This window comes from Xenopus tropicalis, chromosome 6 (assembly GCF_000004195.4).
Source record: "Xenopus tropicalis strain Nigerian chromosome 6, UCB_Xtro_10.0, whole genome shotgun sequence".
Classification (NCBI taxonomy): Eukaryota; Metazoa; Chordata; class Amphibia; order Anura; family Pipidae; genus Xenopus; species Xenopus tropicalis.
The window spans coordinates 68,374,747-68,394,706 of NC_030682.2; positions in this window are offsets into that span (position 1 = coordinate 68,374,747).

Consider the following 19,960-nt stretch of genomic DNA (forward strand, 5'->3'; position numbering starts at 1 on the left):
TATAAGCCGGGGATTCCTTTTTTAGCACATTTTGAGTGCTGGAAAACTCGGCTTATACTCGAGTATATACGATACTACATATAGGGGCTGATTTACTAAGACACGATTTCGAAATCCGAATTGGAAAAATTCCGATTGGAAACGAACATTTTGAGACTTTTTCGTATTTTTTGCGATTTTTTCGGCGTCTTTACGATTTTTGCGTAAAAACGCGAGTATTTCGGCATCTTTACGATTTTTGCGTAAAAACGCGAGTATTTCGGCATCTTTACGATTTTTGCGTGAAAACGCGAGTTTTTCGTAGCCATTACGAAAGTTGCGCAAAGTCACGATTTTTTCGTAGCGTTAAAACTTAAAAGGCGCAACGTTTCACGCAAGTTTTAACGCTACGGAAAAATCGCGACTTTGCGCAACTTTCATAATGGCTACGAAAAACTCGCGTTTTTACGCAAAAATCGTAAAGACGCCGAAAAAAATCGCAAAATTACCGATCATTACGAAAAAAACGCAATCGGACGCATTCGGCCCGTTCGTGGGTTAGTAAATGTGCCCCATAGTGATTAGCAAATTCTTTCAGCAGGCATGGATTCACAGTGAATTTCCACATTTCGCCATTGGCAATTTTTTTTGTGAAACTTCAGCAAAAATTAGTTTAAAAAAATTTGTTGCGTCCCAAAAAAAAATGTCACGGGCACATCAAATTATTTTGTCAGGCAACAACCTTGTTTCGCAAATTTTTCAACGCCTTGCGAATTTTTCAGTAGTTTCGCTCATTTTTCTGTAAAGCAAAATGGGACAAGCTCATCACTAACTACATATATTACATACAGTATACTGCTTGCATATTTCTGGTAAGGGGTCTTTCTGTAACTTGGCTCTCCATATTTCTACTATGGAATTAATTATATTTTTGCTAGAATCAAGTACAAGGCGCTATTTTATTATTCCAGAAAAAAAGAAATATGTTTCAAAACTTGGGGGTCTATGGGACATGACCTTCCTAATTCAGACCTTTTTGGATAATGGGTTTCTGACTAATGGATCCCATACCTCTAATAATAATAAAGGTACCTTAGGCAATTTAGTTTAAAAATCAGTCAAGTAGAAATATAATATCAAACCAGAAAATGTTTCCAAAAATGAAAGTTTAAAGAACGGAACAGCTTAGTTGGAAAGAAAATAAACCGCTTCAATGTATTTTTCTCTAGAAAGAGTAAAAGTTAAGGTAATGGTTGAGCATTATTGCTAGAATAAAGAAAATAGTTTGTACTTAGAGAAAAGTAGAAAGAATCATGAATAATGGCTCAAGATTAGAGGAAAGTGGTATTCACCTTCACCATTGGAGATACATGTTTACAGTGAGAATATAATGCCAAAGAAAATTTTCTAATACATTCTACATTGCCTTCATATACTACAGCTTCCCATTTGGTTATGCAATGTTTACGATAATTTATTTACTGCATATAGAAAACCACAGCTATAATGGGCTTTTGTTCAAGAATGAGAAAAGAACTTCATCCCTGGGTCTCGAGGCAATATAAATAATCTTCATTGTTTTCCTTTCCTGCTTTCCTTCCATTTAATGACTTATATACGTGTTTTTGTGGGTCTTTGACTTACTAATGCCTTATGTCATTCAGAATAATTACACTACAGTGTACTATGCATGTTGTTACGTGTAAAATTATTTGTATTGAATTCTACTATATTGTGATCTTTTCACAATACTGGCAAAATATTCTTCAGCAGGAACATTTACATAGCATTGATTTTTCCTGGTTTTTCTTATATCTATTTTGCATCCTTTCACACTAGCAAAAATAATACACAATGCAAACACTTAGAATGCTGTAGCTCTGTTAGTTAAAATTCTCATGAGAAATCAACATTAAACAGTTTTCCAAAAGCCCTATCGTAAACTGGAAGAATTGTTTTCCTTTCTTTTTTTTCTATTTCTTATTTTACCATACTTTGGTTGCTGAATTACCTTATTCAACAAGGCATTTGAAAGGAATGTAAGCTGATTGAATGGAAAATATATACCTATGTCAAAAGTTAAGACTGACTATATCACATTCATAATTAGCAGTAGTAATACCCGATATGCTATTATTACCAACAGTTAATGACTACTTTGTTGGTTAACAGCTCAATGTGAAGTTGAGGATTGTTAACACCCTATCAAACTCCTTGTTAAGTGTGCTAATTTTTATTTTAAAACACTTGAATTGCAGCTGGAAATGTGTTGAAGGAATCGCTTAATCCCTCCCGGCTAATAATTTTTTTCCATCAGTCACAACATTGGTCTCCTATTATGTTTATATAACTACTATTAACGACACATGTCTGGTGCCACCATAATGGGCTTCTCTCACTAAACTTTAATATTCTACAATTTTCTGTTCTTTACCCATTGTAGCAGACGATAACATAATCTTCTACACACGCATATTCCCCAATGTGTATGGTCCAGGACTAAATAAATAAAATGCTTTCTGGTGTTGCCTATAAAGAATGTAGCTCGTTTTTCAATTTCTAAGGGATATTCAGCATGGCAGTAATATATAGACAGAAGATCCTTGATCTAGATCATTTTTTATTAGAAGTGGTTTATTTATGCACTATTCAGCTTTTACAAAAAAAGGTTTTTGTATCCCCCCCATGCAAAAATGAAAATAAAGAACATATTTTAAAAAAATTCCATAACTTATGTATACAGTAGGTGGTACATGGTACCTTTATAGCTGTTCAGAATTTTCCCTTCTTCAGCCTCCAACTTATGTTTGAGAAACTGTGGACAGATTGGTTCTTTTATCCATCTATGGTGGGACTGCACAAAACTTTCACTATACTGGAAAACCATTTTTGATATGTTAGAGGAAATACTGAATATTTCTTTACCTTTCACACCGAGAATAGTGCTGTTAAACCTAGATTTGGACAATATCAAGTGGAACAAGAAAACACTGACCACATCTGTCAGACTTATATTAGCAAGCTCATGGAAACACAACCTCCGCACTCTATGGAATTAATCAACCTGATAAGTGAAACCAACAGACTGGAATATTTCTGCGCTAAAACAATAATTTACTACATAAATACAATTCTAAATGGTCAAATTGGAATTAAAGCCCTCACTCAGATGGATTTCTGTCCACCCTGTTCCTCATAACATAAGCACTATAAGCTTAGAATGAGTATAAACCAGACCTTGTTTCCCACTTTCTATTATTCCACTGCAACTATTGCTTTTTGGTTATTGATAAGTTAAAAAAAAATTTTTTTCTTAGACAAAATTGTTTGTTTTTTTTCTTATATGTTTTTGCTATTATTTAGCAAGAAATGTCAAATGCTACAATGCATATTTTTTTCATATTTCCTTTCCTTTGATTTTATGATACGGTATTATTGTACTGTTGGAACCTCAAGATTAATAAAAAAATCCATAACTGTTATGCACAAACTAGCTCACCACTCCACCTCTCACCATAGCAGTTCCCAGTTCTGTGCATGTATCAGTATGTGCCCTGTTGCAGCCTTGCATTTGGACTTGTTATCTGGCTCATAGCATTACATAGTGACATTATTTTAGTGTCAAATTCAAATTTAAAAGGCCACTTTTGCTTGTATTCATTGCCCAAACTGACTCTGTTTCTACAGTCTGTTCTAAGACTTTGTGCCTGTTCCTGACTCTCATTGCTAGCTGTCTGCTCTGACTCCTCGACTGCCTTGACCACTTGTCTGTTTCACACAGGATGAAACTCTGCTGTGTTAAGGTTCTGTCTATTAGTCTGCAGCAGAAAGAACTTTGGTGAAGACCGGTCCAGGCAGGGATCTTCTGTGTAGTAAATGGTGTGATCCAAGGGTTTTTGTCTCATAAAATGTGACAACAACAACATCAGCCCAAGTGATCTTGAACTTGACTTTACTTATAGCCAGTATATAAAGATACCATAAACCTATGCCAGTATTGGTGTTTCCATGCATTGAGTACAATTTAGTGGGATCAGCCCCTAGGTCTGCTATTGCCCTGTGCAGAATAATACCATAAGACTATGCCAAAGCAATTGTTCTCCTATACTAAGCTAGTTCATTAAGAACAGATCCTTAAGATTGCCTGTACTAAGAGATGCCAGAACTGGTATGCCCCTAGTACACAACAGACACACTACTAGACCCTCTTTACAAGCATAAAGTGGCAGAAATGTTACCAACGTACCACAAGTCCGAAAGGATGCTGCATTTCCAAACCAGCCTGCAAAACATGTTGTACAATGCTTTTAAGGGTGATGTCACTCCACATTCCAGGGGCAGAGCTGCCAGTAATCCTCCCACGAGCACACCTGCAAGGACAATGCACTTTGGCCACTCTGTAACATCAGACATGCAAAGTTTTTTCAGTCCAAGGCAGCGCCAGAACCCTTCTGGATCCACCCTCAGAGAATGCCTCGACCGGCAGGTAGCGGACTACCTGGCATTAACTGCAGATATCGACACTCTGAGGAGCGATGCACCCCTGGACTACTGGGTGCTCAGGCTTGATCTGTGGCCAGAGCTGTCACATAAACCTCTTGTCTTGCCCCGCCTCAAGTGTCCTCTCAGAAAGGACCTTCAGTGCAGCAGGAGGGATTGTAACTGAGAAGAGAACTCGCCTAGGTCACAAAAGTGTGGATTACCTGACCTTTATTAAAATGAATGAGGCATGGAACTCGGAGGGTTACTGCACGCCGGAAGACTTGTTCTGACTCCCCATGAAGCTGTCCTTCTCTGCACGCCTCATGACTCCACACACAGCTGTCCTTTAGCGTCCTCCTTTTTGAACAGGTAAATCCTGAGTTTTTATGGCCTCTGTGCTTCAGTGGCTTCCACAACAAAAACACAAAGATTTTCAACATTTATCTAACATATATTTGTCCAAGCTTTTACATTCCCTATCTGATCCCCCATGTCCCTCTATGAGGGGGCAGCCATATTTGTGCAGTAGATGTCTGTTAGCATTAGAAGCTGTAACTGACAGGCTGAGAAGGGACAGTCAGGCTGGCGTTGGAGTTTTCCAATGTGCAGCTATCGAAATTCGAGTCGCTGTCAAAACATGGTTGATCAGTGCTTGGTACGCTATATTAGTTTTTGGAAAGAGTTTGCAGAGCAAAATGTGCTTCAGTGGCTTCCACAACAAAAAAACTATTATTCGCTCACTTGACGGTATCATTAAAGCTTATTGCGTTTTTTTTCGTTGCAGTAAACGCAGCGTTTTGTCTTTGCGTGTGAACCGGCTAGTAACCTTTACACGACTTGATTCGCATGTAGACGCCGGACATTTTAAAAGCAGTTTATTACACAAGTTTAGAAATGTAGTGTGATTTCTGCCCTTTACAGCACAAAACGCAACGCTATGTCAACAACATATTTTTCAGAGAAATTTTTGCCCTTGATCCCCCTCCTGCATGCCACTGTCCAGGTCGTGGCACCCTTTAAACAACTTTAAAATCAGTTTTCTGGCCAGAAATAGCTTTTCTAGGTTTTAAAGTTCGCCTTCCCATTGAAGTCTATGGGGTTTGCAAAGTTCGCGAACGTTCGCACTTTTTTGCGGAAGTTCGCAAACTTTTTTTGCAAGGTTCGCTACATCTCTAGTGATGAGCGAATTTTTCACCAGGCATGGACTCGAAGTGAATCGCCGCACTTTACCATTGGTGAATTGTTTAGCGAAATTTCTGTGAAAATTCGCTGCAGAAAAATTCATGGCGTGAAACTGTTTTTTTCCGCACGTCAATCATGATGTGGTTGCATCAAATTGGGTGTGGTGCGTAAAAATTAGACGCGGTCGCATCAAAAAGCGCGGTTGACAAAAAAATAGATGCTGGAGACAAAAAAATAAATGCAGGCAACAAAAAAAAAGATGCAGGCGACAAAAAAAAAATCACTCAACAAATGCGTTTTGTGAATTTTTCGCTGTTTTGTGAATTTTCTTGCCGTTTCGCAAATTTTATGGCGAAGCAAATGGGACAGATTCGCTCATCACTAAATGGAATATAAGGAAGAAAACACAGTCAATTTCTTCACACATTGATCAATCTATATCACCTCCCTTCCCGGACAAACGTGATTCTTAACAATATACTACTTACATAAAACCACATGGTACGAAACAGAATTCCTACGGAACAACCCGCTAATTATCTAAATGCAAAATTATATGCTGACCCTCCCACAAAATGAAGGATCATTGCAACAGACTGAACCCCCCAGTAGTCACAGAATAACCAGGTTACTGTCAAGTACATATTCCAATATCTCCTAAATGTGAAAATGGACTGAGCCCAGCGTGAATCACCTTACTTGATTGTTATTTTACAGTTTCAAATGTTACTTCTTTTTTGTAATATCTTAGAACTGCATAATTCTGTCACCTATTTAAAACTGAAGTTGCTACACAGATATGGAAATTATGACAGAAAACTGCAATTAGCCATTTTTGTTTTCTTTTGAAAGCTTTAATAAACAAAAAAACCCAGGCTAAGTGTATAATAATTATTTGTTACCAAACAACCTATCAAAATGAATTGTTAACCTTAAACTATACCCTGCCTTCCTTCTCTTAACGGAAGGACAAGCATAATAAAAAATAATCCTACATGTAAAGTATAAAATGTAATTAAATTAACTACTGAAAAAGGGAACTACCCCTTTAACTCTAAAAGCTGGTAAAAGTCAATAAAAGTTGTATTAGTAAAATTTAATTTGAGTTTTGGAGACTTATCCGAGATTTGGCATTGAAAATGAGAATTTGATATTGTTGTGTTGGAGTTGTTTTTTCACATTTTTACACAAGTTTTCAAGTATTGTCGTTTTTAGCAATAGACTTTCCACATTTCAAATAGCAAATACCAGTAGCATACCTTTTATCGTATTCCATTCATTAGGGTGCAGGCACAGGTAGGAGGCATATGGCGGTATTTTCGGCAAGCATTTTTCAGCTTGCCGAAAATATACGCCATACACGTGGTCTGACATTAGCCTAAGAAGATATTGGTTCTATATTTATTATGCTTTAGAGATTAGTTGGATTTAAAAGGGAAGTATGCCCCCTTGACAACATGAGTTCAACGAATAGGGCTTATTGGTCAATTATTAGCATTTTGCCGTCTGCTCAATTGCCAGCTCAATGCTTGCAAGCAAAACCCTTACACTGGGGTAGGGTTTTTATGTGTTTTTATTAAAAACTTCACAAGAAAGAATTAACATAACTCAGACATGCCAATAATTTGAACTTACAACCAAAATTCCCCCCCCCCCCCCCTTTGGATTTCTTGAGAAATGGGTTTATTTTTATATCGGCTACAGGCTGTTTGCCAGGGATTGGCTGCACCTGAATGATAATTATGCAGCTGCTTTGGGGGAGAAAATGGCTAGAGGGTTGGTGGAGATTTTAAACTAGGCAGGGAGGTGAGAGTGTACAGTGAGTAATTCTGTGGAAGATAGGTTAGATAGGGTAGCAGGCATAGTAAGGGGAAATTGATATAGTAAGGGACCACAACTTGGTCCACAAGTTGTACAGGTATGGGATCCATAATGGGAAACATTATCCAGAAAGCTCTAAATTATGGGAAGGCCATCTCATAGATCATAGATTCCATCATAAGCAATTTTTTTTTTTAATATGCCTTCCTTTTTCTCTGTAATAATTAAACAGTACCGTGTTCTTGATAGTATCTAAGCTGCATGAATTGATAGTGGGCAAAACAATCCTATTGAGTTATTATTTTTTAGTAGACTTAAGGTATAGTGATCCAAATTACAGAATGATCCTTTATATGGAAAACACAAGTTCCTTAGCATTCTGGATAATAGATCATATACCATGTTAAATGTATGTTTATGAATGTGAGAAGCCTGACTGGTAAAATGGGAGAGCTGGCATTGCTGAAACATGGCTAAATAACACAACTGAACAGAAAATATAGGAGGCTATAGTGTTCACCATTGGATTGTGAGGAAATTTGCATATGCGACCCAGTCCATTAAAGGCCTGAGGATATTTTTCCTTCTGATAGTGTCTACTATGTGTATTTCAGCATTTGTCTGGTCAAAAACTTTAAATCCCAGTGCATGAAACAAATCCAGTCCCAGTAGGTTTGCTCCTTTCTCGGTGACATAAAATGTAAGGCTTCCCAAATGCTTGTTTTGGTGTGTAACAGGTAAGGCTGAAATTTGGGTATTACTGTAGCCCGTTAGGCAAGTGAGTAGATCTGGGAGTGGGTAATGCCAAAAATGTGCATTGTATGTAGCAGAAATTATAATAGAAACCTTTGCCCCGGTGTCCAAAAGTAGTGGCGTTGTGACATTAGCAATAACACAGTGGCAGAGTTTGAAATTTGCACTATCCTTAACCACAGCATGAATCTGACTTAAATCAGGTACACAGCCATTTTGCTCTAAATTATGTTGATGTGTCCAGCATGGAGTGGCAGAATTTAGAAAAAAATTCATTTTTTTACAATTACATAGTTACATAGGGTTGAAAAAAGAGTCCATCAAGTTCAACCCATTCAAGTAAACCCAGCACACACAACCCAAACCTACCAATCTATACACTCACATACATAAACTATATATACAACCACTAATACTAACTGTAGATATTAGTATCACAATAGCCTTGGATACTCTGATTGTTCAAGAACTCATCCAGGCCCCTCTTAAAGCCATTAACAGAATCTGCCATTACCACATCACTAGGAAGGGCATTCCACAACCTCACTGCCCTCACCGTGAAAAACCACCTACGCTGCTTCAAATGGAAGCTACGTTCCTCTAATCTAAAGGGGTGACCTCTGGTGCAATGATTGTTTTTATGGGAAAAAAGAACACCCCCTATCTGCCTATAATCCCCTCTAATGTACTTGTACAGAGTAATCATGTCCCCTCGCAAGCGCCTCTTTTCCAGAGAAAACAACCTCAACCTCGACAGTCTAACCTCATAGTTTAAATCTTCCATCCCCTTAACCAGTTTAGTTGCACGTCTCTGCACTCTCTCCAATGCCCAGTTGGAGAGTGCCCACAGCATTTCCCTTGTGCTGGGCACAGTTTCATGCCACCTTTATGGTGACTGTCTGCAATTAAAACAGTGTGCATTAGATATACTGTCAGTCAGTTTGTGTACTTAAATGGGGATCTCACTCCCTCCTGCAGGGGGCAGCATATTTTTGGCCTCCAGCAAAGCCATTTCCATTTGGCACCCCAATACCACATCTTTTCATAAAATTAGTGTATCTGGTTCCATAAGCAACCTCTCTCTGAGTTTAGGGTTTGTTGTTTTTTTCAATAAGTTGGTCTCTAATCATTTCATCTTGCAAGGGCCCAAATTTGCAGGAGACTGCTAGCTGTCCCAGCTCAGCAACATAGTGACGTAAAAGTTCCCCTCCATTCTGACAGCGCTTGGGAAAACAAACTCTGGCCACTTGCCAGGTTTAAAATAATTCTCCAGGGCCTGTACTGTAGCAGTGTATGAGGAATCTGCTCCCAGAGTTGTGGAATTGCAATATTCTTCAGAGCCCAGGGAGTTAATAACAGGGCCCTTTTCCTTTCTGGGGGGGTGGGGTCCCATCCAGGCCAGATGCCAGTAAGTAGAGATGTAGCGAACTGTTCGCCGGCGAACCAATTCGCACGAAAATCGGGTGTTCGCAAGTTAGCGAACTTTTAGCGATGTTCGCAATTTTGGGTTCGCCTTAGCTGGAGCCAAATTTTGACCTCTTACCCCAGAGCCAGCAGATACATGGCAGCCAATCAGGCAGCTCTCCCTCCTGGACCACCCCCGGACCACTCCCTTCCATATATAAACCGAAGCCCAGCAGCCATTTTACATTCTGCCTGTGTGTGCTTGATGAGTTAGCATAGGGAGAGAGCTGTGCAGGGGTTTGAGGGACAGTTTAGGTAGCTTTGCTGACTAGTAATCTACTTTCTACTGCTCTGTATGTAGCTGCTGGGGACAGCTGTCCTGCTGATCTCATCTGCTATAACCCAATAGTCCTTGTAAAAGCAGTTAATTACACAAGTTTAGAAATGTAGTGGGATTTCTGCCCTTTACAGCACAAAACACAACACTGTTTCAACAACGTATTTTTTAGAGAAATTTTTGCCCTTTATCCCCCTCCTGCATGCCCACTGTCCAGGTCGTGGCACCCTTTAAACAACTTTAAAATCAGTTTTCTGGCCAGAAATGGCTTTTCTAGGTTTTAAAGTTCGCCTTCTCATTGAAGTCTATGGGGTTCGCAAAGTTCGTAAAAGTTCGCACTTTTTGGCAGAAGTTCGCGAATGGGTTCGCAAACTTTTTTGTGAGGTTCGCTACATCTCTACCAGTAAGAAGATAGAAAACTGTTCATACCAGAGATCTCAGGGCACTGCAGGCTCTCCAGGATGCTGCAGAAACTTTTCAGGGGGTTGCACAGAGGGTTCAGATGTCCTTGTTGCCATGTGATGCAGTACAGTAATGCAGGCAGGTTGTTAGCAGTTGACAATCTTTATTTGGTACACACAAGTATTGTTATTATAAATTACACAATGAAACTAAATACTTAAGTGCTAGAAGTTTTAATACGGATTTGTGATCAGGTCCCTGCCCCAAAGTGCTTACAATCTATTAGGGAGAAGCAAGATAAGGAGGGGAACCAAAATATCCAATTTATTTGCAACCATTTCTTCAAGTACTCCTATTTAGTAGACTACACATATCACAGATGCTATTAATTGACTGCAGAGTGGAAGGTGGACTAAGTTTAACACTTTAAGTGCAGGTATTGGAGACCACGATTGCTACCACACGTTGCTAGGCAATTATTTTTTCACATGGGTTAGATGTTACCTGAAAATCTAATATATATAAGAATATATGCAGGTGTGCTGCTAAATCCATTACAGTGCCATGCGTGCCACAATCTTGCACTTAAAGGGTTAAAAACTGTTCACCAAAACAGTAAAAATAGGGTATAGTCCCACAGGCTTATCCTTAAATAAAAGCAGATTGTCAATACTTAGTTTGGATACCAATGGCAGGGTTTTCTGTGTGGAGATAGAGAAAATCATTAGGAAATATATTTGACATATCTGACATTTCAGACTGACAAGTGCAAAGAGGCATACTGGATATTTGAAGCTTACACATAGATGCACTGGTTTCTGTCACCCCTTCTCTCCCCTCCCCATTTAATAATTTATTAATTGCCTTTATTGGCAAACTGTTTCATGGGCTATATATGAATATTTCACTTTTTTTTCTAAATATTGAAAAACAATATATCACACGTGACATTTTCTGGCAAGTGCTGTTGTAATTAGGAGCTTTTGAAATAAAAGGGAGGCGTAACGCCAAATAATTTGAATGGTGTCATCTGCCTTAGTGGAAGCATTAGGAAAAGAATACAGATCTTATTCTTATTCAAAATTTGAAAACATCAGTGTGCTAGATGAGCAGGATGAGCAGCAATGCAATATTGCACTTTGGTAGATAACCCTAATCTCTCCTTGTAGGACAGCAGTATTCGAATCGAAGCTGTAATTAATAAACTATGTACACTTGTGATAAATGCTCTCTAACAATCAATATTAAGCCAAACAAATCCATTTAATCAAACCAACAACTTGCTATCAAAAGAATCTATTTCTTTGTAATGCCTGTCATTTTAATCCAGAATTCATTATCATATTAATGCCTTGACTTGGCTCCCCTGGCCCTCTGAGTTTTGTTTGTTGAAGAGCTTCCTGGGGCGTTTGCAGAAACAAAGGAGGCTCTTTGGAACATGAGGCATTCAAAGTAATGTACAGATGGGCTTTGGCTCTTTGTCTCTCTCTGCCTGGGAGGCTGTTATGGGAAGCAGCCAACCTGCAGTCTGTCACAGTGAACATTGTCAAGTCATTGTGTACTTTTAATTGTTACTATGTACATGGAATCTAAAAGGTCGCTCTGGATATATCATACAAGTATACAAAGCCCTTTGCCAGACCAAACAGCTGGCCTGTGTTGTTCCAATATTTAGCTCTAGTCACCTTTTTCCTCAGTTAACATATCTATCTGACACAGTTATTAAAATACATAATGGGTTTCCAAAACATAGTATGTCATCTAAACACATTCTTTAATTATAAGTACTGAGAGGTACATTTATATTGATGTAATGTTAAATGTAAAATTCATAGTCCCTTACAGTAAAGACATTGGTCTAAGATTAATCCATGACTATCATCAGTTCAAGAAAGCTACAACCAAGTGTTTAAGTTGATGTGAAACAAAGTGTATTAATTATCTTTATATGTTTATGCCAAAAGACATTTTAATTACTGACATTTTTATAGCCTAATTTTACATAGAAGGAGTTATCTCATTTATTAATAGACATGAAATAGTAAGCAGGCAAAGGATCTCTTACCCAGAAAGCCACTTCCCATAGAGCAAAATCATTTTTTTTTTATAAATATATAATTTTATTTTGCAATAATAAACAGCACCTTGTACTTATTAGTTTATCCGCATCTTTTCCCAGCCACTGGGTAAAGTTTTTTATGGAAACTGTTCTCTAGGTATAGTAGTAATCTAGTAATCTAGCCATGTTCATTTTTTTAATTATAGATTTAATTTGGAGGATGGCATAAAATCCCAATTAAATCCATTTTCATTCTAGGTTTTAACACTAGAAACTGCAAAAAAAAAACATTTTAGGAGGTAAAGTGCTGTTTGTTATCAACTTTTATTTAATACCTTCACATTTGGTCACTCAAAACCACTGTGCATTGTCCCCATACACAGAATAGTTGTTAGCCAGTTCATTTGAAAATCACCAAGATGAAGGTATAGAAGGTGTAGAGAAGGAGAATAAAACAATGGAAACTCTAGAATATGGAAGGTTTACTAATTTATAAAGCTAAAACCCATTTTTAGGCATAAAATCTGCACATACCCTCCTCTTCCATTTTAAATTTATTGTTGTTCATAACATCTCTTAAAACTTGACATTTTTGCCCCACAATTTTTTTTTACTGTGGCATTAAGCATCTAAATACAAATGAATTTTCCTTGAAAGACTTAACTAAAGGGCATATTTATAGGTGCATGAAATATTCTATACAGAAAAAAAGACAGTGTCCCTTTTGCCACTTGGTTCCTGCTCCCTAAGGATCCCTAAGGGTAACCCACCCAGGATTGAAAACATGGAACAAGTGGTCATGCACTTGGGGATTGTGATTAAAATACCTAATAGATAGTAAACTACACAATATGTATGCAGTATAATTTACTATAGAGGCAATAAATAGCATAGGAAATTAAACTTACTTAACAATGAAAATCATTATTTAGGGGGCAAAACACTAGTAATTACACATCCACACAGGAAAAGTTTGGTTACTCACTGCTAACAAAGAAATGTCCAAGGTCCCTTTAGGAAAATGGCACACAAGTGGATTTGTCACCTCAGAGACAGTCTCCTGCAAACACCTTCTTGATCCATTAGAACCACTTCATGTAAATTGCTTATATATGGCTAATCGTCATTAGCAAGGATTGTCACATGTAAAGTGTTTTACATGTAGCAATGTTAATGCCATTGTCCTTAAGGGTACACACTATGGCTTTGCAAGAGTTAATTACTGATACCAGTGTAGAGTATACCGATATGTGTATTGTAAAGTATGGGTATGTCTGATGGGTAATCCAAAATCCAGATCCAGTATACTGCAAACTATAGAGCTGAAGTCTTTACTATTTTAAATTGATTGAACTGTTATTCAGAATGCTTGGGACCTGGCACTTTCCAGATAAGGGGTCTTTTTGTAATTTGAATCCCCATACCATAGTCTACTAAAAAATTATTTCAGTGTTAAATAAACCCAATTGAATTGTTTTGCCACCAAAAAGGTTTGATTATATATTATAGCTGAGATCAAGTACAAGTATTGTCACAGAGAAAAAGGAACTCATTTTTAAAATGTGAATTATTTGAATAAAATGGAATCTATGGGTGAAAGCCTTCCCATAATTCGAAGCTTTCTAGATAACAGGTTTCCAAATAATAGGGTTGATTCACTAAAGGTCGATAAGTTTTATCGCACTTTTTTTGCGTTAAAATTGATGCGAAAAAAAACCCTAAGGCCCTAATGTCTCTTATCCCTGTACTACTATGGTTGCTACCTTGCAAAAGGGTTTATGCCTGTGCATCAAAGGGCTATTGACATCACAGGGGCGGAGACAGGGTGCAGAACAGGGACAAGGTCTAGCAGATGACAAGGAGCTGTTTGGCTGGGGAACCGATATTAGGGCAGATTAAAGGCAAAATGGGGCAGATCAAGGGTGAAAGGGGGCAGGCAGGACCTAAGGAAATAAAATTTACCAACTAGAACAATGCAATACCAGATTCTGTTTTCAGAAGTATTTCCATGCAGTGATTTCCACTACAAAATCATGTCTGTTTTTAATGTATAATGCCTGAGGGCCTGAAGATCATGGCTATCCAGCATTGGTTTTAGCTTTGTCTCTTAGGTATAAAGATTTATTTAGATTCTTTGAATCTTTTAATGTTATTATATACTGTAGATCATGAAATGCCTAAATTATTTGCAGTTTTACATTGACGATATATACTGTAGATAATAAAATTCCCAAATTCTTTGCAATTATTCCTAAATTGTTTATTTATTCTTTAATTGTTGCTGTGTTTCACATAGTGGTGTACCCCTCTTCTTAGCATTACACTGGTCCTCTGTCCCAGCATTTTTTAAATGTCTTGCTGGCATGAAATTCAAAATTAGCAAATATTTTTTCTGAAAAATATTTTCTTTATTATTTTCAATTAAATATAATCATTTGCAAATCATCTCATTCTTTTTTTATTTATATTTTGCCCAGTGTCCCAACTTGTTTGGAAAAGAGGTTGTACAAATGTAAGTGACAATGGCTATTGCACTTGTATCTATATGGATGGGTGAGAGAGGTGAAAGTTACATGTTAGGGGTACTAGTTAGGGCCTGAAACTAGTGATCTCAGGCACTTACTCCCTTTATGTCTAGCTCCTTACTAGGATAACAGGGATGTGCTAGATCTTGTGTAATCCTACACTGGTGCATTGCTTAAGCAAAGGTTTTCCTGGTAGAATAAGTTTGATAATGTGGTTTCCAGGTTCCTTTTGATATTATCCTATCTGGCCTTATATGTTGTGTAATGTATAGGAATATGGTTCAGTAACTGGGTTGGTCATCAGCACTTTTTTGGTGGCTGTACCAAGGGGTTATCCTTATAGGTGCCAGTTATTTGGGCATAATTATTTGTCTTGATTTTTTCTTACATGTTAAATTTAAAGATATGTGCTATTACACTGAGCAATTCCAAGATATCGGCAGCTACAATCGGGCCGTGTATGGCCACCTTTAGTCTTCCCTTTCTGTCTTTCACTGTCTGTTTCCAATTCTGCTGTATTAAGATCTAATCCTTTAGTTATTTACTTTAAATTGTTTACACAAAACATTCAAGAAGAGTTCATTTTTGGAATTTCTGGTGTTTTTGCAGTCCTAATTATCTTCCCATTGCGAATATAGCAATTTGCTTTGTCCTAGAGTGTACTGGTATGAAATGATCCAAAGAAAGTGGAAATATGTCATACTTTCAGTAATTTTCCTTTCCTGTATTCATTCCATATCAGTAAATATAACTCTCTCTTCTCCAATGCAGCTTAACTTTTATAGCTTTTTGGCTCCTTTAAGTGTGACACACACAGCCATTGTGTTTTTTTTACACAGGCAATATTAAAACAAGAGTCATTCTTACTTCTTAATAGACTAAAAAGCAAATATACAGGTATGGTGTTCATTATCTGGAATCCCATTATTTAGAAAGCTCTTAATTACAGAAAGGCTATCTCCCATAGACTCCCTTTTAATCAAATAATTCACATTTTAAAAATGATTTTCTTTTTCTGCAATCATATAACTGTACCTTGTACTTGATCCTAACTACGCTATAATTAATCCTTATTGGAAGCAAACCAGTCCTATTGGTTTTAATTGTTTAAATTATTTTTTTAGTAGACCTAAATTAAGAAGATCCAAATTGCTGAAAGATCCCTTATCCAGAAAATCCCTGGTCCGAGCATTTTGGATTACAGGTTTTATACCTGTATATATGTTGCAGGATGAAATTAGGCAGAACTAATAGGCTAATGATTAAAAAAAAAACACAAAACACGCAAACTATAAATGAAGCTCAATTGAAAACTAGCTAAGAATAAGTTCATTTATAGAATGTTAAATCTTAATTAAAGGGGAACTTGCCCTTTATAAACATAAGCCACAGTAAGCTTTTTTTTTTCATTAACACCATATAAGCTACTTAACATTATTGCATTTAGTAACAATGTCTCCCCTTCAAACATAGTAAAACATCAACAGCTGAAGGAGAAAAAGCAGCTGAAAAAAATCAGATGGGTCATCTATGTTCGTATATTTGTTATAAAAAATATAAATGATGTTTGATGGAGTCAGTAAAAATGGTAAACTTCCCTTTCACTGTTCAGAGAAAATAAATTCAGCCAGGAAATTAGAGTAAGTAACAAGGGAATAATAATCATATACTGAGAGAAAATTAAACAAAGGCTCTTTTCATGCAGTATCAGTGCAAATATTATACATAATATAAATAAATCCATGGACATAGAAACAGTATTAATTTTCCCTTAAAAAAAAAAAAAAAACCTGTGCAAATTTTTTATGCTTCCAAATGTTATTACTGATGGAAAGATATCAATATATCAATGATTTCAAATTTCCTAATATTTCCTTTTTATTCTAATAAGAACAAAAATGGATTTATGTATTTATTTGCCTTCTAATGATGAGCCATGAAGGAAAACATCAGACTTTAATGATTTTTTCTTTGAAACAAAAATTAGAAATGTTTATTTTTGAAAGTACAAATTAAATTAGTATGTAATATAGTTATTTAGTGATACACTTCTAATAAACATCTGAGCATCAGTTAATAAATTTTTTTTTTTTAAAGTCACTTAAAAGTTGTTTGTTAATACACACTAAACCCCATATCTTGAAATAATGTAGCACTGCATATATTTAAATATAAATCATAAAGACATGGGTTCTCACTGGAGGTTCTAGTCTGTCACTTTACAGTTGTAATACAAAGTAAACAAGAGATAATTCCTGTTTACTGCAAACATACTAACCTGATGGTTGTTAACTAAAATTCTAAAGAACTGTAGATATATGGCAGAGATTTACAACTTATGCTTATTACTTGCATTGCTTTTCAATTTTTTTTTACCCCTTTCAATTTGCCACAATATATTTGCCAAGAAAATAATTTGGAGCTGCCCAATCTCCAAAAATACTATGTAGCCTCCCAAGCAGAAAGCCTTCACAAGTGACTGGCCCCAAGTGCTGAAAGCCCAAAAATTGCACTACAAGCAACTATGATCGGTTAATTTGAGGCAATGCAAAATGTCCCATCCACATTATATTCACAACACCTTACCCACAGATGTAAAACTTACAAACACTTGCTTTCTCATGACCCAAACAAGAGCATCTCCCATTAAGAGAACTAAACCCCCATCTAAACCCCAGACCCCTAACTGGCCTCCCTCCCTGCTACCTCTCCACACAGTTTATGCTTTTGAAATATGTTCCTGCTTGTAAATCTGTCAGATATTCAGAGATGCACAGCGGGGTTTTTAGCGCCATGTCTTCTACACATTCGGATCCTCTTCTTGGAGTTTACTGATACAAAACCTGGTCTAGCATGCACAGTTGAAGCTACGCCCACAAACAGTCTCAACTGTGCATGCTCCCTATAACCTTGATGAATGAAGATGATGCGAACAGGCAGAAGATGGTACCTGTAAACTCTGCTGCGCATCTGTGTGTGTGTGACAGATTTACAAACAGGGACACATTTCAAAGGAATAAACTGTGCAGAATGTTAGTAGGGATGGAGGCCAGTAAAGAAGGGGTGGCAGTTTCTTCTTTAACTGCTGACATGTATGGGCTCTCTGAATATCTCTCTCTCTTTTACATTTTTTGAGGTGGCATATTAATCAAATAGTGAACACTATTTTCACCCTTTGATAAATATTCTGTGCCAAAAGGGTCCTGATTATTTACAGTAACAATCTTTCTGTGTCACTTATGTACCCTCATTTATAGTACCTCAGAATATGTTGCCATTTTATAGATGATTAATAACATGTATTAGTAATGTAATAATAACATATCACTGTAAAATCCTATACAAATGATTGCTTAGTATAACATATATAAGAATCCACTTCATAATGACCTATTGTGAATTATGAGTCCATTGGCAGACAAGATATTCAACAAGGACTAACTGTTTAATGGACTGTTTATAAATGTGTGAAGAAAAGGGTAGCAAATAGAAAAATTTATTTGAACATTTATGAGATATAAAAATATATTTGTAAAGCTCTGTAAGCGCAAGATTCCTGCATTGTTGTAAAACCGCATTTTACACTTGTTTTTTTTCACTTGTCCGAATAATTTTAATGGACTAGATGCATAATTTTTTGTGTTATTCTGAAGTACTTTCATAAATAAGTGAATAGGAGCTTTTACAACAAGTGCAATTATGTAAATGGAAGCTCTGCAATATTTTCAACCATTGTCTTGTGGAGGAGTTTAGAGTATATAATTTTACATACTCTGCATATTCATTTATTATATTTACTTTTTTTATATAAAATGTAACTGTGCCTTTAAAATTTGCATAAACTTTGTTTCTTAATAATGCTTGAGCAGTTTAAAAACCGACCTTGTAAAGATAACAATGTTTTGGGGTTTTTTCTTAAATCATGCAGTAAGTGGCTCTGTATTTGTATGTCTTCACCCTACTCATACAACAGACAGAGAACTGCCTCTAAATTATAGATAAAGCAGATGCAGGCCCCTTTTTAGTTGTCTTGTAGGATACAGAATTCTTTGAGGTATGAACCCTATAAAAACTCATACACTGCAGGGTTAAACAGGGAGTGTCCTTTTGTACATATCTCCATGCATGTTACAATAAAGATTTGCCTTTCAAAGTGACATCAATGTCTCTGTCTCAAAGGGGTCTAGGATAGCTCATTGACTTCTAAATGACTTTGCAAGCTTTTAGGTGCCAAGTTTTTTTTTTGCTTAATAAATACTTGATTTGAAGTTATAAGGGGTTTACATTTAATTTGGTTTACCTTTATGCATCATGTCTGAGAATACAGGTTAAAAGGCACAATAGCTTTTTTTATGATCATACTTTATTTATTTATTATGAACATACTGTTTTAAGTATAAGCATGAACAAAAGAACATGTAAAATTTGGCCTTATCTCAACTCTGTCTCTGCTCATCTTGAAACATTATAACATTAGAAAAGTATCACAATATTAGGAAATATTATGTCCCAAATGATTTTGATTAACAGTGCTACTTAGATTTAAAGTTTTGTTTGTCGCATGGTACTTTATTAATCTGAAGGTTTAAAGGAGTTTACTGACTTGTGTGAGGCACATTAGAGAGTGAGATTTTTTTTACTGATATGAGTTTCTTTGTGATGCAAGAGAGAAGATCTGAGTACTAAATGGAAATCTTCACCAGCAGATTTTGCAAAAAAACATTACATGGTGTCTATAATTCAATTGTCAGGCTCAGTTCTTGGATTAGATTAATTATATTACCAGCAATAGCCAGAAAGATGCAGTGTCATGGGGTCAATGCTTTTATTGTGCAACTCTAGGCCTAACAGGTGTCTCTGGTGCATATGAAAATAGGTTTATAAAGAGGCATCCTCAACTGCATGCAGTAGTATTTTAATCAAATATAATAATAATATAATAATAAAACAGTAGCTTGTACTTGACCCCAACTAAGATATAATCCTATTGGGTTTTTTAATGTTTAAATAATTTTG